The sequence below is a fragment of the Pygocentrus nattereri genome, chromosome 30 (assembly GCF_015220715.1).
Source record: "Pygocentrus nattereri isolate fPygNat1 chromosome 30, fPygNat1.pri, whole genome shotgun sequence".
Taxonomy (NCBI): domain Eukaryota; kingdom Metazoa; phylum Chordata; class Actinopteri; order Characiformes; family Serrasalmidae; genus Pygocentrus; species Pygocentrus nattereri.
Window position 1 is genome coordinate 13,533,472 of NC_051240.1, and position 22,550 is coordinate 13,556,021.

The 22,550-nt window shown below is 44.0% G+C and overlaps 1 protein-coding gene across 3 annotated transcripts in view; it reads right to left on the reverse strand.

The window, feature by feature from the left end:
* The window catches only part of sema5bb (sema domain, seven thrombospondin repeats (type 1 and type 1-like), transmembrane domain (TM) and short cytoplasmic domain, (semaphorin) 5Bb), a 94,277-nt gene extending 72,547 nt beyond the window's left edge, over nucleotides 1–21,730 (reverse strand). For 2 of the 3 annotated variants that reach the window (XM_037536328.1, XM_037536326.1), the window contains exon 1: nucleotides 21,369–21,730. The gene's annotated coding sequence lies outside the window, so the exon portion shown is untranslated. Of the gene's footprint in view, nucleotides 1–21,261; nucleotides 21,336–21,368 lie in introns of those variants that run through there. The other variant, XM_037536327.1, reaches the window with a different exon arrangement.
* Between the last annotated feature and the right edge of the window lie 820 nt (nucleotides 21,731–22,550).

Consider the following 22,550-nt stretch of genomic DNA (forward strand, 5'->3'; position numbering starts at 1 on the left):
ATTTCAGCCTGCAGCAGCACATTAACCCCAGCCTTGTTCAGACAGCACTGGCTTCCTGTAAAGTTCTGCACTCACTACAAGGCCTTTCTTATCACAATAAAAGCCCTTAATGGCCCAGCTCCACATCTGACTGCTCTACTGAAGTGCCAGCCAGACCACTTCACGGAGCTGAGGCAGGCTTACTGCAAACACCCAGGATCATAACTTCAATAGCTCCATTTCTTTTAAGCTTCTTTATGTATAAATATATACATATATACGAACAGCTGCACTCCAAGGTTTAAACGCCCTCATCAGCCAAATGACATTTTGTTGATTTTCTATGTGTAACGTCTTTTACACAGAACAAACGTATAGACGGCAGATTTCAGTTTCTATGTATTGCTGAGCTTAACGTACTGGGAAAAATAAAAACATTAATTGTGCTGTAACCTTTGCACAGGCCACTATTTATGTTTTCTTATTTATAATACAGAACACATTAAATTCAGCAAATAAACAGTAATAGTGCATTATAACGAGTTTGTTTGTTCACTGTTAACTTTAAAGATGTGCCCAGACGGTGTCTGTCTCTGTCTCTGTGTGTGTCTGCATGTGTGTGTGTGTGTGCATGTGTGTGTGTGAATGTGTGTGTGTGTCTGCGTGTGTGACTGTGTGTGTCTCCTCACCTATAACACTGTCTTCATTCATTCATTCATTCATTCATTCACTCCTTCAGTCTCTCAGTTAAATGGGTTCAGGTGTTCAGGCGTATTTTAGACGTGGGTCAGTTTTTGGTAAAATAACATTAAAGCCCCTCCCACCCATCAAGCCCCTCCCACCCAAACATGATCTGCTAACTCACAGTTAAATATGCTATGCTTTAGCATGTAGCATAATCCCAACACACTGTTAGCAAACAGCTAACAGTAATAAATGTATAGCAAATAGTAATTAATGTAATTTGACCAATTTTCCTCTTTCACCCCAAATGTAGTCAATCAGCCAAGACAAGTTTGGTGAAGTTTGCTTCTTTAGTTTTGCCCTGCAGCTGTGAGGCTAATGGAGCTCACAAAGAGAAGCTTCTATAAACACCGATTAGCACCCAGGTTGAAGCCTGAACATCCTTCGGTGAACGGTTCTATAAAACGTCGTACAGCATCACTGACGCCTTCGTAAGATTGTGAAAAATGGAAAATGTGGTGTAAAAGCCCAAAAGGAGTTTTGCCAGTTAATTGGATGAAACTGCTGGACAAAACAATTTTATGATAATAAAGGAAAATATGAAAAATAGAAATCAAGACAAAAATCGTGCTAAATATGAAAAAGTGTAACAAAGGTGAAAGGAAATAAATGAAATTGGCTTGAGAGCCTTTAAAGCGCCCATCACTCCAGCTGGAACTGAGCGTGCACTCTGCTGCTGCTCCGTCTCCTCCTCTCCAGGCCCAGAGCAGTGAGTTTCAGCATTATCTCCCAAGCCCAAGGTCTACATTCAATGCTCTCTGTAATTGGACTTTTACGCTTGTATTTGCCTTCATTAGAATGACTGACCAGTTCAGCTGAGACTGAACAGCAAATCATCAGCACTGAAAACAGCAGAATTTACTAGATTTCAGTGTTTGCTCCTCTTAAGGTTTAGATGTTGTCACTCTTTATCAGAATATTATTTTAGGGTTAATTTAAGCAAAAATCTAATTGTATTTGTGTTAAATATTACATTTTGTTTACACGCTGAAATATATTTAAAATATTGGTCCTATATTAAAGTAGAATATGCTGTAGTGATCTGTAAACAGACCTGATGGAACAGACAGTGGCTGTGTATACAGACATTTAAAAACAGCTATAGCCGAGCTATTCTCGGCTGCACCGAGAGCTGTAAGCGCAAAGGAGGTGGGCTCGCTGTGCTAGTCAATAACCGCTGGTGTAACCCTGGTCACATTACCATCAAGGAACGTACCTGTTGCCCGGACATTGAGCTGTTGGCTGTCGGACTCAGGCCATATTATTTACCACGCGAGTATTCGCATGCCATCATCGTGACTGTTTATGTCCCCCCCTCTGCCAACCCGACGAGTGCCTTTATCGCCATATCAGGTGACTTTAATCATGTCGCTATGGCCAAGGCACTACCACACTACACTCAGTATGTGGACTGTCCCACCAGAGAGGAAAGAACACTGGACCTGCTGTATGCTAATGTTAAGGACGCATACAGCTGCTCCCCCCTCCGGGTAGGTCAGACCACAACTTGGTGCACCTCAGCTCCTGTTATGTGCCGCTGGTGAAGAGTCAGCCTGTGACCAAGCAGACCGTGAGTAGATGGTCTGAGGAGACTTATGAGGCACTGCAGGATTGCTTTGAGGCTACTGATTGGCCGGCACTCTGTGAGCCGCACGGAGAGGACATCGACGGGCTCACAGACTGTATCACGGACTACATTAACTTCTGTGTGGACTCCACTGTCCCAACCAGGACTGTTAAAATGTTACCCAAACAACAAGCCATGGGTAACAAAGGACATTAAGGCTCTCCTCAACAAGAAGAAGAGGGCTTCAGAGCGGGAGACAGGGTGGAGGTGAGAACGATCCAGAGGGAACTGAGGACAGCTATCAAGGAGGCGAAGGACAAATATAGGAGGAAGCTGGAGTGGAAACTCCAGCAGAACAACATGAGGGAGGTCTGGAATGCAATGAGGACCATCGCCAGCTTCAGGTCCAGCAACAACAGAGGAGTAGAGGTCAGTGTGGACGGGGCCAACAAGCTAAATCTGTTCTTTAACAGATTTCACACGGCAGGCTCTGTCCCCCCCCAGCCTGACTCCTCTGCTGCCAGTCCTCAGCAGCCCATTCCACTCACACCCCCCCCTCCTGATAGCCTGCCCCTCTCCTGTGACAGCCAGGTGCTGACCAGGTGAGAAGACAACTAAAGAGACTCCACACAAACAAGGCTGCAGGCCCTGATGGGGTTCCACCCAGGGTGCTTAAAGCCTGCGCCGCCCAGCTTTGTGGAGAACTTCAACATGTCTTCAACATGAGCCTGAGTCTCCAGAGGGTCCCTATGATGTGGAAGACATCCTGCATTGTTCCTGTTCCAAAGACGCCACGACCCAGTGACGCCAAGGACTACAGGCCAGTGGCACTGACGTCTCATGTCATGAAGACCATGGAGAGGCTCATCTTGGATCAGGTCTGACCTGTAGTCCAGCCTTTTCTAGACCCCCTCCAGTTTGCCTGTCAGCCCCGCCTGAGAGTTGAAGACACCATCATATACCTGCTCAACCGAGTATACGCTCACCTGGATAAGCCAGCCAGCTCTGTGAGGGTCATGTTTTTTGACTTCTCCAGTGCATTTAACACCGTCTGGCCTGCTCTTCTGGGTGATAAGCTCACAGTGATGCAGGTAGACACCCCCTTGTGGCCTGGATTGTTGACTACTTGACTGGCAGACCACAGTATGTACGCCTGCAGCACTGTGTGTCGGACAGAGTGGTCAGCAACGCTGGAGTTCCACAAGGAACTGTCCTCTCTCCCTTCCTCTTCACACTCTACACCACGGACTTCAGCTACTGCACAGAGACTTGCCACCTTCAGAAGTTTTCTGATGACTCTGCAATAGTTGGATGTATCAGCAGGGGTGAAGAGGAAGAGTTCAGGGCGATGGTGAAGGACTTTGTCGCATGGTGCGAGTGGAACCACCTGCAGCTCAATGTGACAAAGACAAAGGAACTGGTGGTGGACCTGAGGAGGGACAAGGCACTCGTGACCCCTGTGTCCATCAGCGGGGTCAGAGTGGACACTGTGGATGATTACAAATATCTGGGTGTGTATATTGACAATAAACTGGACTGGGCTAAGAACACTACAGGAAGGGCCAAGGTCATCTCTATTTTCTGAGGTGCCTGAGGTCCTTTAACATTTGCCGGACTTTGCTCAGGATCTTCTATGAGTCTGTGGTGGCGAGTGCTGTCCTCTATGCTGTTGCATGCTGGGGAAGCAGGCTGAGGGTGGCAGATGCCAACAGACTCAACAGACTGATCCGCAAGGCTGGTGATGTCGCGGGTGTGGAGCTGGACTCGCTGACGGCCGTGTCGGAGAGGAGGACGCTGTCTAAGCTGAAGGCCATTATGGACAATGGCTCCCACCCACTCTACGACACGATGATGAGACTCATTCTACCGAAATGACCACAGAGCACCACAGGAGGTCATTCTTACCTGTGGCCATCAAACTCTATAACTCCTCCCTCAGTGTGTGATTCACAGTGTGTAGTTCATCTGCGCAAAACTCAATACCCAACAGTTCATATGTGTAATAATAATAATAATTTTGTGCAAAAACTCAGAGGTACAATAATTTAAATAGTTGAACTGCTTTATACTGGATGTTTCATATTTATTATCACAGTCACCGCCACTTTACTGTATTCATAAGAACTTAAATATCGTGTGCAATATTACAAATTTCTCTTGATCTTTGTTTTAAATTATTAAAGTGCTTTTACATAAATGGTTGCAACTGTAACAACTGCAATTTCCCTCAGGGATCAATAAAGGATTCTGATTCTGATTGATATGGGTCCTATATGGGTCCGGTATGGTTCCTGTATAGGTCCGGTATGGGTCCTGTACGGGTCCATCTGGTGTGGGTCCTGTATGAGTCCGTCTTGTGTGGGTCCGGTATGGGTCCTGTATGGGTCCGTCCGGTATGGGTCCTGTACGGGTCCTGTATGTGTCCGTCTGGTATGGGTCCGTCCGGTGTGGGTCCGGTATGGGTCCGGTATGGGCCCTGAGTGTGAACGACGCCACTGTTACAGTAGCTTCTATTACTTGTCAGCTACATCAGCCAATTAGCTCATGAGTCAAAAGAAGCAAGTGTGCTCTGGCTGAGCAGCTACATGCAGCGTAACTGTGTATCTACAGTTTCTGCCAAACTACTGCTTTAAAGATTTAAGCTCACAGTTTGTTCAGGAGGTGGAGTTTGTGTGGTGTGATGGTGCTGAGGGCAGGCTGATGGTAATTAGCTTGTTCTCGGGTGTGTTCTCTCTCTCGGGGCCGATGATGTTGCGCATCATTTGGTTAGACAGAAGCGCCATACATCACCGTCAGAGTGCCTGAGAGACACAGCAGCGCAGACAGAATTCAGGCTTCACCACGGCTGCTCAGCACTTACTGTCCATTTCTACAGATGACAGTACGTCACACAGTGTCAGAAACCACAGACCACGCTAGTCTGTCTGAGATCATTTATATAGCCTGTACGTCACGGAAAACTGAATCTTCCTCACTTTTTTTAATAAAAGAGTGTTTGATGTAGTTTCACATACTGTTCAGTCCCCAGTCCATATATGGAATCTAAACTGTTTTAATTTAAAATGTTCTGTGATGTCACAAAACCGTCACATTCACATTTATCTGTCTTTTACAGCACCTTAGTCCCATCCATCCATACATGATAAAATTATAAGGCGTGTTTTAGTCCACACTGCTTTCTGAATGAGGTACAACACAGGGGAGCCAACCAGAACAGAGCTCACGTACATAAATCTGTCTTAAAGGTACAGTAACAAAAGAAGCCCATGTAATTTTAAGGGATAAAAAGACGTTTGAAAATGGTCATGTAAAAATTAATTTTTTGGTACATAAAATCACAAAAAAAAAACTGATAAGTGGACCTAAAGAAAAAAAAAAACACAAAAAATACAGAATATGGGCCTCGAACAACTCGACAAGGTCTGAGGCAAGAATGCCAAGCTTTAGGTTTTACTTCTTCGCTATTTTAGCCTCAAAGTCGCAGTACAACATTAAAGCGTTTGTAATAAGTGAACAATTGGGTGAATAAAAATGGCCAAACAATCCCTTTAATCTAAATTATAATACATTAAATTTGATCTGACAAACTGGTTCACTAAAAGTTTTGCACCTACAGAGCAGATTTCTGATTTTGCTTAAAGCTGAGAAAGTCTCATCCACCAACCCCCAGCAGTCTGTGTGATGATGGCCACCACATCTGCCCACGTCTCTAAACTAGAAGATCAAGTTCAACAAGCATTTCTCTCACTTTCTCTCCCTATCCTGCTCAGATCGCTCGCCCGGCCAACTACTGCACAGCCTTCTGGGTTCAGTCTGGATCTTCTCTGACTGAGAGAAGAAAACAAGTAAGAGAGCAACCAAAACAAAAGCAGAGGACAAACACACACGCACACACACACGCCACAGCCCTCAGCAGATGGACTTCAGCCTGAAGAACTCTCCAGAGGGAGATAGAGATGTTACCACAAGCAGACATCCAGAGCTCCTCAGGGACAGAGAAGACAAGAGAGAGAGAGAGAGAGAGAGAGAGAGAGAGAGAGAGAGCTAGATAGATAGAGAGAGAGACATAAACCCTCACACCTCGGGGTAATTCAGCATGTCCAGTCAGCCTGACAGGAGTTTGGACTGTGGGAGGACATGAGAACACCTACACTTTGTGATCCTGGTCACCTGGCTGGCGAATCAAACCCAGGAGCTTCTAGCTGTGAGGCGACAGCGCTACCCACTGCGCCACCACGTGGCCGACATTGCAGAACTGAACATTAGAACAAGAACCTGGCTAACTTTAGCTTCTCATTTTACCTTCAATCTGGTAAGTGGCCCAAAAATTAGTTAGCATGTCTGAGGTAGCAAAACTTTTATCTGTTCCTCATCGTCGTCGGCTGATTTCCTCACACTGTTGATGGTTATTATTTTCAGGAATATCATGGATTTTGTTAAATAAAATGATTCCTGTTGTGATGCATTTTTCAGCACAATATTTATTTGATTAACCCCCCACCCTATACTCACTTCTCTCTTTATTAATTATGCAGATATGCAATTCAATTGGTGGAATAATTAATTACATAATGTAAATGAACTGTACAGCCAAACCACAGTAACATCCTGTTAACGGAATCTGGACTAAACGACAGCATTGGATTGGGGTAAGACAACAGAAGGCCAGGGTGACCCAGCAGGTCCCTAAAGATGATAGCAATTAGCTGCTAACACAACTCGCCACACGGTCATCACTGAAATGAGACACGGAGCGCAGCGGAGCGGAATCGCTCCAGAGGTTATGGCATTTTGCTAACCTTTCGAGCCACGAGGACGGGCATAATTCATCTTCTTCAGGAGCGGTCAGCAGGACAGAGACGCAGGCTGAGGCACTGACTCTGGTTAAACTATTTCAGAGTGTCGTCAGCTTGATTTACAGTGTTCTCCTTACGCATGTTAACACAAACTGATCTATAAAAACTGACAAAAGTATGGACAAATTCCAGCCTTTACTGTTTTAACTATGCCCAAAACTTTTGTATATGGCCATTTATGTACATATATCACAAAGGGTCAGGCATATAATTCAAGATATATGTTTACAAATATGACCTAATTTCCAAAAAAGTTGGGAAGCTGTTGTAAATTAGCAGAATGTAAATAAAAACAGGATGCAATGATCTGCAAATCACGGAAACCATATTTTAAAAGGAAAATGCTACAAAGACAACAAATCAAATGTTAAAACTGAGAAATTGTATTGTTTGTTGAAAAATATCTTCCCATTTTGAATTTAATGCCAACAACACATTCCAGTAAAGTTGGGACGGGGTCTGTTTACCGCTGAGCTTCATCACCTCGTCTTTAACAGCTCTGTCAGTGTTTGGGGACTGAGGAGACGCTGCTGTAGCTCTGACAGTGAAATGTTTCCTGTTCTGGTTTGATTCAGGATTTCAGCTGATCGTCAGTTTCAGGGGCTCATTTTCAGCATCTTTCATTTCATAATGAGCCAAATGTTCTCAGTGGTGACTGGCGGTCTGGACTGCAGGTCAGTTTAGCGCCCAGACTCTTAATACGGAGCAGTGCTGCTGTAATACATGCAGAATGTGGTTTGACATCGTCCTGCTGAAATAATCAAGGCCTTCCCTGAAAAAGACGTCGTCTGGACGGCAGCAGATGTTGATAAAACATGTTTATATCATTCAGCTTTAATGGCGCCTTCACAGATGAGCACGTCTCCCACGCCATGACCACTAATGCCCCCCTAAACCATCATGAATACAGGCTTTAGAACTGGGCACTGATAACAAGCTGAGTGGTCTTCAGCCCGGAGGACACAGTGTCCATGATTTCCACAAAGAATTTCAAATGTTGCTTTAGTCGAATACTTTTCCACTTCCCCTCAGCTCAATTTTATTTGATTCAATAATATTAACAGGTCAGTAACATGACTGGGTGTAAAACAGTAAAGATGAGGAGGGGTTCAGCGCTCTGTGAAAGATCTTTGGGCCCTCAGGCAGCACTGCATTAAAAACAGACATGATTCTGTAGTGGAAATCACTGCATGGGCTCAGAAACACTTCTGAAAACCACTGTCTGTGAACACAGCTTATCACTGCATCCACAAATGCTGTTAAACTCTAAAACACAAAGAAGAACCCAAATATAAACAGGATCCAGAAACGCTGCCACCTTCTCTGGGCCTGAGCTCAATTAAAATGGACTCAGGGGAAGTGGAAAAGTGTCCGGCGGTCCGACGAACCAACATTTGATATTCTTTTAGGAAGTCATGGACACTGTGTCCTCCGGGCTGAAGACCACTCAGCTTGTTATCAGTGCTCAGTTATAAAGCCAGTATTCATGATGGTTTAGGGGGCTTATGCCATGGGTGATGTGGTCATCTGTGAAGGCGCCATTAAAGCCGAATGATATAAACATGTTTTATCAACATCTGCTGCCGTCCAGACGACGTCTTTTTCAGGGAAGGCCTTGATTATTTCAGCAAGACGATGTAAAACCAACTTTTTTGGAAATGGAGTTGTACGATCACCCTATGGCAGTTTAGCTCCACCCATTCCTGCTGAAGGGATATAAAATGTTGTTACTGTTTTTAAAACATACATTAACACATTAACGCTGTCTTTCACATTCAGTATAACACGTTTAAACACCCACGCAGTGCTGTATGGATGTGTTGATAATAAGGCTGGTCAATAAGAGCTGCGTGGTCATGGTTGCTCCTGTATTTTGTTCGCTTCTTTTTAAAGTGAGGAGCTAAGAGTTAAAGCAGCGACTGACATCTTAAAGTACTTTTAGAGGCTGTAGAGTCAATCACATATGACTCAGTGCAGTCAATCACAGATGCCATTTACATATATCGGTGTTAAAGGCACAGCAACAAAACAGCCTGTTTAATTCTAAGGGATAAAGACTTGTTGGAAAATAGTGACATAAAATTCACATAAATGTTATGAGGGAAACCAGACATCAGAAAAAAGTCAAATGCTAGAAAGTTGTAGAATATGGGCCCTTTAAGGTCTCAGATTTGTTCCCTGGGTTACAGTTGATTAGACCATATTAGGCTTTGTGGCACTGTGTTCACTAAGAGAGTAAAAAAAAGGTTTGGGTTAATTTGACAATGGACCCATTCATGAGAAAACGAGGAATACAAACAGGGTCGGTCACACACACACACACACTCTATGTTCATAACAGCTAACACAAACAGAAACAAACCGACACACACACACACACACACACACACACACACACACTATGTTCATAACAGCTAACACAAACAGAAACAAACCGACACACACACACACACACAGGAGGAGAGGAAGAGCTTATTTGTGGAAAATAAAAGGTGAATACAGAAACTTGTTTATTCACAGAAAAAACACTGCAGGCTTCAGGAGACCCCCTTCAGCACGGAAAGGGTTTTCCCCTCACAGGGAGCCGTCAATACCTCACTTGTGCCTGGCACAGCGCTGCTCTGTCCTACAGATGCAGAAATATTTACTTTAATAACATTTAGCTCCCAGCAGTCGGCCCCCAGGGGGTGTGTGGTCAGCCCTGCTTTAGCAACACACTTAACCCCACTGCAGCTGTAATAGTTTTGCCTGCGGAAGGTCTGTCATTTAAGTGGACACTGTAGGCCTGTCAGCATCGTGGAACTGTAGCTCAGCAATTAATCACCTTGTAAACAGAGGTGTGAATGCCAGTCGTATGATTTGGACTCACTAATCTGATGAGTTGATATTCAACAAAACAGAAACATTCTTCTTTCAATTCGACTTTGCCTGGAACACCAGCAACTTGGACTTGGATTCGGAAAAACTAAAGAAATGTTAATCTGACATACAGCATCATCATCCAATATCTGTTACTATACTTACTAGGGGCGTCCTATTAATACCCATTTTTGGGCGGAAACCGCAGTGCTGAAGTCAGCCAGCGTCTTATTCAAATATTACGCTCCACCTCAAATCAAGCAGCAGTTACTGCCCCTCGATGTTCTTGTTCAATGTACTTTAGTGTTTGTATTGCATTTTGAAATGAAACAATGCATTTTAAATGTAACTCACTTCTAAAAAAAACTTTATTTCCATATCAGCAGCTTTGTACATGTGTGGCCCTTAATGAGAGTCACAGAGGCAGCCAGTGTCCGGAGAAACTCTCTAAAAACATGAACAGAACAGAGAGGAACTAAGACTTAAAAGGGGATCCTTTCATCAAGGCTGCACCAGGTAAAGCAGTTCAGATACAAGAAGATTAAAGGAGGCACTGGGGGGATAATCCGGGTGGAAGATCAGGAACATCTAATAAAGGACTAATGAATTTTAAACAAATCACTAAACAATATTAAACAGTAGTAATTTATTGCTTAATAAACAATAGTTTATTAAGAAGCCTTTAGGTACAATTTCCACCATCATTGCTGCTCCGGATTCCCAGAGTGCAAAATATCATCTGAGGGAAATTCAAAGCTTTTTCTACATCCCAACATCAGTAGCTGAATTCCTGACCGCCTCCACTTTAACGACAGAAAACACTTAATGTCTAAAGCCTGTACATGTGGCTTTGAACCTGACGCGCTATTGTGTGCCATTTAAAGAGAACAAACAGCCATAAACCCACACCAACAACAAGGGCTCATGAATGCACATGTTTGCAGCAACAACTTTCAAAATGTTAAGAAAGATGTTAAATTTAACAATATTAAATTATTTAGTTTGTTTTTTTCTTTAAAGATTTTCATTTAATCATTAATGCCAAACATTTAGCTTAAATGTCCATTTAAGGGACATATAATCACAAATCTGGACTTTTTAGCAAGAAAATATTGCGCTAATTATTTCTGGATATCTCCCAGGCCTTCCTACAGGCCTGCGTTACCTGAAAGCGTCACTGGGCAACCACTGTGGCATCCATGGTGAGAGAGCGTTCAAAAGCATAGTCTCTCTATCATTAAACTATGGTAGTTTTTGGGAAACGCACCCCGGGTCAGTAGGTATAAAACATAATGTAACGCAAACGGGATGATACATAGAAAAGGTGGAACACACCCTTAGTGTGGTAGAACATAACAGATTTAGAATACAGGATGACAGACACAGAACATGGAGTAGAACACACACGATATAGAACATGGTTCAAATAGAACAATAGCCACCAACACAAGTCCTGGAGATCTTCAGATTGTAGTTCCAACCTGAAACTGCCACACTTGCTCCAGCTAATCTCTTCAGAAGTCCTTGATTGGCTCAGATCCATCAGTGTTAGGTTTTGGGGAGGGGGGTGTAGCATGTTATGCACAGGTTAAAACTAAATTCTGAAGAAAAGCTGGACATTTGGTGACCAATGATATAAAATATGGTGGACTAAACTAACATGGAATAGCAGATACAGAACATAGTGGACTTGGTGGATACAGGATGGTAGATTCTTCTTCTTTCGGCGGATCATCTGCCTCCATCTTGCCCTATCCATTGCCTCCTCTACTTTCACACCAACCATCTCCATGTCCACCTTCACTACATCCATAAACCTTCTCTGAGGTCTACCTCTTCTCCTTCTACCCGGCAGCTCCATCTCCAACATTCTTTGCCCAATATATCCACTATTCCTCCTCAACACATGTCCAAACCATCTCAACCTGGCCTCTCTGGCTTTATCTCCAAACTGCTCCACCTTCACTGTCCCTCTGATCTGCTCATTTCTAATCTTGTCCAGCCTAGTCACCCCCAACGAAAATCTCAGCATCTTCATCTCCGCCACCTCCAGCTCAGCCTCCTGTCTTTTAGACAGAGCCACAGTCTCCAAACCATACATCATAGCAGGACGCACTGCTGTCTTGTAAACCTTCCCTTTCACTCTTGCTGCTGTCCTTCTGTCACACATCAGCCCTGACACCCGTCTCCACCCACTCCATCCTGCCTACACCCTCTTCTTCACTTCTTTTTTGCACTATCCATTGCTCTGCTGGATACAGGATGGTAGATATAGAACATTAACAATACTAACAGGCTGGCACAAACAGGGTGGAACAAACAGGACAGTACATACGGACACCATCCCTTGGAAAACCTTGGAAAAACAACCGAGAGCCTGACTGGCGTAACGGCGGACAGCGGGCCGGTCGCTGAGCAGTGATAGACGGAGAAAATGAAGCAGAGCCCAGGATGTTGATTGTGCAATATTATGTTAAAATTATTTCTTAAATTCAATGAATACTTTTCTGCTGCTTGTAAAGTTCCTGTTATGAGTCAGAGCAACTTTTCAGATGTAATAACTGCTCACGGGACCCCTTTAGTGGCCTGAGCCCCTGAGCATGAGCCCATGAAACCCACGGGGCGACCTGGGATAGGTAGGGAAGAGTGTATGGCAGGATTATAACTTCTCAAACTCCCTGCTGGGATCGGCAGTCATGAATGTAATTAAAAATCCTGACAGGAGTCTGAGAGAGATGCGCTGATAGAATACTGATTAAAATCTCAGGGCTGTCCAGAGTGGACACGTTTTTCCTTTTTTTCTTCCAGACTGCTTCATTAATTCCTTCTGTTTCCCATCTAGTTGAGAAGATACATTTTTGTAGTTGGGATGGTTTTGTCTCTCCATCATAATCTGCTGACCGGTAGAGCTGAGCGATGGACAAAGTACTGGTCATTCTTTTGCTACATATTGTGATTTTTAAATGATAATTTTTTATTAAAATTTTTTTAATACACTGTTGAATTAATAATGTGACAGAAGTACAGATTTTCATGCTTTACTGAGACAAAAGTAATTGACACCCAAAGAACCTCATCAGGAACTGACTGGTCAAGATGTCCACAGCGTCATGCTTCCCTCCGGCTCCCAAGCTGAACAGGACTCCATTTCCCAGAATGCTACTGACTCTCGCATGACTCCCAACCAGAGTCACATGACTTACCCTGCTCAGTCTCCTGATTATTGAGTGTTTTCACCTGTGCCGCAGCCTATATATACTGACCCTGATGTTCAGTCCTTTGCCAAGTTTTGACCAGCCCACTAGCATCACTAAACGTTCCCTGACCGTATTCCCTTCTCATGTTTGCCCTTTGCTTGTTTATTTGACTCCGTCTTTTGGTACGCCCCCTTACTACCTATACCTTTTCCTGTTGCTGACTCGGCCATTTTTGACTAACCCTTTGTGTCTTAAAACCTCTCTTCACAATCTGAGAGTGTCCGACTTCTGTGCAGTCCTGACACATAGCTCAAAAAGGTTGGTGATTGGTTAGAGGACTTATTTGCATATTCAGCCATCTACAATATCAATATCGCAAAGGCCAATATCACAGTAACTACTGAAAACAACATCTTGTGCAGCCCTACTGTCCCTCGCATAGCTTTACAAATTCAGAACTTTGGAGGAAAAGTTCTGGTTCTTTCCACTAAATCAATCGTGTAATTACAGCCTCTGCTCAGCTGATGACTGACGAATGTACGTGGCTTAGACTCAGAGTTTTACATGCACTAGCCCAGCACGTGTCCCACACCCACTATTAGCACCAACACACCGCTCACTCTTTCATGTACAGCATTAAATATATTATCAGATCTACCAGTGTTTCATTTCACCACTCTTTACTTTGTCCTCCCTACAGCTACTTTAACTATTCCTCATTCCAACCATTTATAACCATAACCTTCCAACAAAAACTGCTCCCGAAAGACTCTATATTCCTCTTTAAAGAGACACTAACCTTCACACAAGCTACCTAAACACACTTCAGTCATTTTTCTTGTCCATGTTAAATGGCTTGAAGGGACATTACTGAAGAGAGTAGATCTAAAATAATCCACATGCATTAGATAATCTACTTGCATAAGGATATGAAAAGTGAAAAAACAAGAGTATCCAAAGCTGAAAAAAAGTGAAGAAAAAAAAAACATGTCTCCTAGCAACCACCTGGAAGAGCTGTTAGACCTCAAAACTACCCCATCAGATAAACAGCACTGAAAGCTTTGATCTCTGAGAGAGAGGAGAAGATCAAGCTGCTTCAGATCTGAAAACATCCACAGGTGTTTCTCTCCATCCTTCCACTGTGAGAAGACCACTCAGCGCTGTGGGTCTGAAAGGACGTGTAGCTGATCAAGAAGAACCTCACTGAGAAAAGGAGACGGACACAAAAGTAGAAAATGCACACCAGAACACTGATACTGCACATATGAGGGGTGGGTTAGGTTTTATGGAAATGTGGAAACATCTCTTTATGAAGCTTAAGCATCTGAAAAGAAAGGAAACTGTAACAGGCAAAGGATGGACAGTATTAACAAAAATATATTACATTTAGTTGTTGAGGCTTGTGTGTGATTGTTCAGTGTTAATATCATTTTATTTTATAAATATATGTTCAATAATTTGGACTTAATGGCAGCTTTGACTGGAAATTGAGATAATGATTAAGACGGTGTCACATTCATTTTCTCTTTATGAATGAAAGATATGCGACACTTTAAAGAGACAGTTCTGTGAAAAACGTACACCGTACGTCTCCCTCACCCCAAATGTAGCGAATCAGCCGAAATATGTTTGGTGTTTGATATTTCTGTGATTTTGCACTGGAGCTTCGAGACTGATGTAGGTCACACATAATGGAAACATATTCCTCCCCAGTTTGAATGATCACACACGCATAAAAGCGTGTGAAGTTGCTCAGTAATCAGTACTAGACTGTCAGAGAGAGAAAGAGACAGGTGAACATGGCAGAGAGCGCAGAGTGTGGAGTGACAGGATGACATTGATGGGTTATTTAGAGCAAAGCTAACCGAGCTGATAGAAAGAAATGGCTGATCAAATTCTTACAGACGTCCTGACAGCAAGCTGGTCCTGCACTAGTATGACTACACAGGTCATGTATGCAAAAATACGTTTACATTTACGGCATCTGGCAGACGCTCTAATCCAGAGCGATTTACAATCTGATCATTTTACACAGGGAGCTGAAGGTGGTGTTAGGAGTCCTGCCCAAGGACTCTTATTGGTATAGTGTAGGGTGTTTACCCAGGCAGGGGACTGAACCCCAGTCTACAGCCTAGAAGGCAGAGGAGGTACCCACTACACTATCCAACCACTATATACCCACTACACTATCCAACCGCTATATACCCACTACACTATCCAACCGCTATATACCCACTACACTATACCAACCACTATATACCAACCGCTATATACCCACTACACTATCCAACCGCTATATACCCACTACACTATCCAACCGCTATATACCCACTACACTATACCAACCGCTACACACCCACTACACTATACCAACCGCTATATACCCACTACACTATCCAACCACTATATACCCACTACACTATCCAACCGCTATATACCCACTACACTATCCAACCGCTATATACCCACTACACTATCCAACCGCTATATACCCACTACACTATACCAACCGCTATATACCCACTACACTATCCAACCGCTATATACCCACTACACTATACCAACCACTATATACCAACCGCTATATACCCACTACACTATCCAACCGCTATATACCCACTACACTATCCAACCGCTATATACCCACTACACTATCCAACCGCTATATACCCACTACACTATACCAACCGCTACACACCCACTACACTATACCAACCGCTATATACCCACTACACTATCCAACCGCTATATACCCACTACACTATCCAACCGCTATATACCCACTACACTATCCAACCGCTATATACCCACTACACTATCCAACCGCTATATACCCACTACACTATACCAACCGCTACACACCCACTACACTATACCAACCGCTATATACCCACTACACTATCCAACCGCTATATACCCACCACACTATACCAACCGCTATATACCCACTACACTACACCAACCACTATATATCCACTACACTACACCAACCACTATATACCCACTACACTACACCAACCACTATATACCCACTACACTATACCAACCACTATATACCCATTACACTACACCAACTACTACAATATATCCTAATGTCTCATTCTGTTAGAGTATCTGGTTTAAGGAGTCCATAACATGGAAAAACTAATTTTCTTTGATTTAAAAAAAGAGTTTGATGTACTACATAAACACTGCTAAATGGAAACTAAGCTGAAAAACAGTTCATTTTGAATTCAGCAGGATTTCTGATGTCACAACTATCAATATCTTTACATACGCCTGCCCACCCACCCTAGGGGTCTTACTCAGGCCTGTCTGTGCAAACTGCAGTGATACAGACGGCTGTTATTTGAGGGGGAAATGTGGGGAAAATTATTTAACATTGTGCTCTGAGTGTCAGGAAGCAAACGTCCTGGCAATGGAACCACAGCCCTAAAGAAGGAACGGCTGAAGCTGATTTTTTCCCTACGTATCTTAAGATTGTCAGACTGAACTGTTTGTTCTGTATATTTCAGATGACACTGCTTTTAAATACAGAGCAGCCAATCAGAACAGAGCTGATGTGCTTATCAGACCTAAAGGGCATAAAAAAAACCAAAAAAAAAACCAGCCATTTCATTTTAAGAGATGAATAAATATTTCAAAGCAGTCCATTTAAAAAAGATTCATAACTGTGTTTGATACATAAAACAGCACAGTTCTTATAGGAGGACCCCCAGAAATAATAAAATACAGGAAGAATGTAGAATCTGGGCCTTTTAACTGAAGCAGACTGACTGTCCTTCCACTCACACTGTCGCTGACTCAGCAGCTGCCACACCCAAATGACGAGCAGCACCAAAGACAGCGCAGCAGACCAGTCAGTCTGGGCTCTGATCCTCGTGCTACTGAGTAGGTTTACACACACAGCCCTACCAGACAAGCGCTATAGAACAGACTTGTGGAATATGATATACACGCCGTAGCTCATCTGGTCATGCACGGTTTGTGTTAGCCGTCATCTAGTCCTTCATCACTGGTCAGTTTCTGCCTACAGAGCTGCTCCTGACCGGATATTTTTGGTGGTGGTCCGCTCTCAATCTAGCAGGAAGACTGACGTGTGTAAAAAGCCCTCCAGCACTCCCACAAATACTTGGGACGGTGCAGAATGAAGATGAAGAAGTAGCTGCTAAATATCTACAAATGAATAAACAAAATAAATGAAGAAGTATTAGACGTTGATCGATGTGATGGCAGTGCTAGGTTTACTCTTCCATGATTCGGTTTGAGAAAAAAAAACACACAGAAATGACGATTTAAATCTCGCACATAAAGCACAAACTGTGACTTTACAGAAGCAACAGAATATCACAATAAATTATTTTCTACATGAGAAAATACACGCGTTTCCAGATTTGCTGAATTTGCAGATTTGTTAATTTTACATTCTAATGGCATGTGAGGGGCTTTTCTCAGACTTTTGTCCATTTTTATCCGTTTGAGGTGGTCAAACAGCCTGACACTATTTACTGGAGGTATGTGATGCATGCGGTTTTGCTCATTCAAACACCAAACATGTCCTGACTGATGCACTTCGTTGGGGCGAGAGGAGAATCGTGTAAATTTGATTTTGATCGAACTTCTGCATTAAACAGAAGTATTTGTGCTTTTAGAAACGGCTGTAGACGACCATCAAATTAGCGTGTGAGACAACCCCCCCACCCCATGCCAACACGATGGCACTCCAAGAGTTGGTCATGCAGAGCCGTCATACATTCATCACCACTGAGGCCTGAAACTTCGGATTAGCATATGAACAGCAGCACCAGCAACAATTCAGGGCCGAGACTGAAACAGAACAGACAATATGCGATCGTCCTATGAATATTCATGACCCCATGAGGAGCATTTTGCTCTCTGTGCGATACTAAGCCAACGGTAAATCAATTAGACGGGTCTGACCATGAGACGGCCTCTGGCAGGCAGACAGCTTCCCTATGAATATTAGTGTGACTGATCTGCATGGTAATTTCTTTTGGTATTAATGTTATAGCGCCCTGCACTAGTAGGTACCTGAGAATCGAGGGGAAGAAAACTGAGTGTAGTGTGTGAATGTGTGTGTGTGAGTGTGTATGTGAGTGTGTGTGGTGTGTGTGTGTGTGGTGTGGTGTGTGATTGTGTGTATCATGTGTGTGTGTGTGTGAGTGTGCGTAGAGTGTGTGTGTGCGTAGTGTGTGTGTGAGTGTGTGTGTGTGTGTGTGCGTGTGTGTAGTGTGAGTGTGAGTGGTGAGTGTGTGTGTGAGTGTGTGTGTGTAGTGTGTGTGAGTGTGTGTTGTGTGTGTGTGAGTGTGTGTATAGTGTGTGTGTGAGTGGTGAGTGTGTGTGTGAGTGTGTGTTGTGTGTGAGTGTGTGTGTGTTGTGTGTGAGTGTGTGTGTGTTGTGTGTGTGTGAGTGTGTGTATAGTGTGTGTGTGAGTGTGTGTTGTGTGTGTGTGAGTATGAAGATTCTGCTGCTGCTAATATATTTGTCTACTTTCCCTTTTCCAAAATGGACAGAAGTCCAGCGTTTGAAGTCCAGCGTCACTGTTTGTTTGTCTATGAGGAAAAACACAGATTTGTGCTTCTTCTTCTGTGGAGCTGCATCTCCTTACAGAGCTCCAGCTGTTTTGATGGAAACATGAAAAATGTTCAGATGCTTAGTTAACGTCGCATTCGGCGTGTAACGGCCTTCAGCAGCTTTAGCAGACAGTTCTGTGCGAGTACATCTGCTGGTGTTGGACTGAACGTGCAAGAACCTCCAGGCAGACAGAGCAGCTGTCTGAGGAATGAGAGTAACATCCAGTGGATCACGAGAAGAAGATGATCAATATTAAGAGTCATTTGTGTCAATTCTCAAGGCTCACGTTTTATGACAGTCAGACTGCAGTAAACCGAACGTCTGTATGGAGAGTTTTATTTTAGGAGGCCAGTGGGTTGTGTAGTCGGCTACGCTGAAGCAGTCAGATCTCCATGAACTCCATGGTTTTTACCCATTTTCTGTTCTATAGTTCTGGTAAAGCGTAAGGAGGCTTTTTAAAGATTCACATTGGAAAGAATGTAATAGGAAGGAGTTTCATACATTTAGAATAGAACAGAATAGAATTCAACTTTGTCATTACGTATGTCACAGGTACAAAGCAACGAAATGCAGTAATGCATTAGGGAGGATAAAGGATGAAAAGGAAATTAGGAAAGTGCAATTTTATGTTAATAACATTATTCTAACCAACAACTATGATCTCTTGGCTTATATCCTAGTTATGAATGCTCTTATGAAGGCGTATATATAACACCCATACACACTCGCTTGACCTCGCCATGTAGCTGCACTCTGTAGTTCTACAGTTACAGACTGTAGTCCATCTGTTTCTCTGATACTCTGTTACCCTGTTCTTCAGTGGTCAGGACCCCCATGGACCCTCACAGAGCAGGTACTATTTGGGTGGTGGGTCATTCTCAGTGCTGCAGTAACACTGACGTGATGGTGACACCTTGGCTCGTGTGTTTTCTGTAGGCCTGTCAAAATGACTGCATATGAACAATGAGGAAGAAACGACAGTCCACTGTTAATCACAGTTATTCATGACAACCGTCAGCCCTACAGAGCCGCACAGAACAGATCACACTGCAATTTATAAACACCCCAATGTCGCTGCTGGACAGTATAACCCACAATTCAGCCGACAGTGTCCTGTGGGCAGCGTCCTGTGGGCAGCGTCCTTTGGCCACTGATGAAGGTCTAGAGAATGACCAACACAAACTGTGCAGCAGCAGATGAGCTGTCGTCTCTGACTTTACATCTACAAGGTGGACCAACAAGGTAGGAGTGTCTAATAGAGCGGACAGTGAGTGGACATAGTGTTTAAAACTCCAGCAGCTCTGCTGCATCTGATCCACTCACACCAGCACAACACACCACCACCACGTCAGTGTTACTTCAGTGCTGAGAATGACCCACCACCCAAACAGTACCTGCTCTGTGAGGGTCCATGGGGGTCCTGACCACTGAAGAACAGGGTAACAGAGTATCAGAGAAACAGATGGACTACAGTCTGTAACTGTAGAACTACAGAGTGGACGTAATAAAACAGGCATTGAATGCAGATCAAATCCAGGTGTGTCTAACAGCAGCAGTGATGTCACTGAATCTCCATCAGTGCGTTCAAAGGTACAGGGACAGTTTTGGGCATTGGTGTCTGCGGCTCAGAACGCAGAGTGAACGCAGAGTGAATGAAGCCAGATCTGTTAAATGTAGTTGCCTCTTGTTTTAGGCGCACCTGCCTTTAAAACGCCACTCAATACTGCCCCCTAGCGGCCCTATATCTCTGTTCTGTGCCCGAGAGTTCCCCAGTCCTTCTCTCTCAGTCTGTCCCACACATTTTATTGAGCTACACACTCACCAGAGATGATCAGTGGTTCTATTTAGAGTTCTATATAAACAGTTCCACGCTGAGATGCTTCAGAATGTGTTAGAACCATTTTAAAATGCAGCATCAACGAGCTTCTACACACACAAGCTGAACATCGCACCATTAGCAGAAAACCGCCTGTAGTGCTGCACAGACACATTTTCAGTAAGGTTCTACACAGAATCAGGTACAACACGTTCTCCATCCATGTGAAGAACCATTTCACCATGCAGAGAACCAGTTGAAGATGAACTCACGGTTGCCTTCACTAAAGAACCCCTGGCGAACCGTTAAAGTGTGTTTAACCCCATGAAGGAGTTGTTTGGGTGTTTAAGGCAGTAAAACGCTCAAACGTGCAGGATCAGCATCACTGAAGCACAACTGGCCGCCGTTCCCCCGAACAGCCACCAGCCACGAACTGGCCGGAGGAACACGGGCAGCAGAAGTCCCAGCAACTTTAAACACGAGCGCTGCGGACGGCCAGAGGAGCGGCTCTGCGGCCCGAAGAGCAAAACACACGCTGAGCCCTGAAGAAACACCGAAAATAAACAACAACAACAAAAACAACAGCAGCGGCGGCGGCGGCAGCGGCGGGCAAGTTAAACACACCAACAGACTGCCCTGCAGTCTCACCGCGAAACTCCTCCGGCTCCGGGGTTTAAAGTCTGTAAACCGGCCTAAAGCCGCTCAGAGCCCGCGCGTCTCGGAGCGGCAGGGCGCAGTGATAAAGGGCGGATTACCTGCTCAGGAGCCTCGGAGCCGCAGCGCTGCAGGAGCGGAGGACCCCGACTGGAGTCACTGCTGCTGGACCGGACCACTCCGAGACGGGGGGCGGAGAGGGGGTGGGAGGCACAGACGCTCCCGCCAGGTGTGGTCAGCTCCGGTCAGGTGTGGTCAGTTACGAGCTTAAGCGGTTTCCATCTCTACCGTAGCTGCGTAATAACCGCTGTAGCGGGTCGTGAATCTCCAACTCAGCACAAGTGAACAGACACGTCACCCTTCCTGCGGTAATAGACGCTCCCCTCGTTCACATGTGGGCTACAAGCGGACTGCAGCCGGATTGAGGGACTGAGTAAAAACAGTGCACAACTCCAAAAAGTATTCGGACACTTCACTAATTTCCCGTTTGTAAAAATATGAGCTGAAGTTTTTTCATTTTCAATGATTAATAAAATGATATATTCTTTATTTCACTTTTAACACATCAAGCCCAGAGATCTGATAAATGTATTTCAGATATATGATATCAAATATCTATAAGCATATATGTATTTTTAATGTACCCTGTCCTTAACTTTTATTTGCCATATGGACAATGCAGAGCATCACGCATCAGAGTATGGAAACCAGAATAAGTGAAAAATGGAAAGTGAAAATGTGCAAACAGCCTTTGAGAATCAAACAAAGAATCTGCTGGTGTTCTCAGAACAACGGACCGACCACCTCAGTCCAGACCTCAGCATCATTGAGTGTGTTTGGGGTTATTTGGGTCATAAATGTGACCAACTTCTAAGACTGAACTTTGAGGCACTGACAGCAGTGTGTGCTGTGATGGTGTATTTGGTGGTTGAGGCTTCTGTATGATTTTCTATTAAATATAAAATTTCTCATTTTTCAATGAAAAATGACTCATTTTTATGTCGTGGTTGTTTCGACTGGAAATGAAATAAAGTGATGGTGGTTTGAGGATTCTTTGAGGATTCACTCTCGAAGCCCAGCAGAGCCGAACCTCTTATGAGGGATTAACTCGTTTTAAATTTCACATGGTGGTGCTGCCGTAGCTCGTCGAGGCAAGTGAATTAGGGTTTGATCTGGCAGAAAAGGGAGCAGGTGTGGTCCTGATTTTTGCTTGAGAAGGATATTCGGAAGGACCACAAGCATGTTTTGTGATCAGCTGCTGATCCAGACTACAAATAATGTAT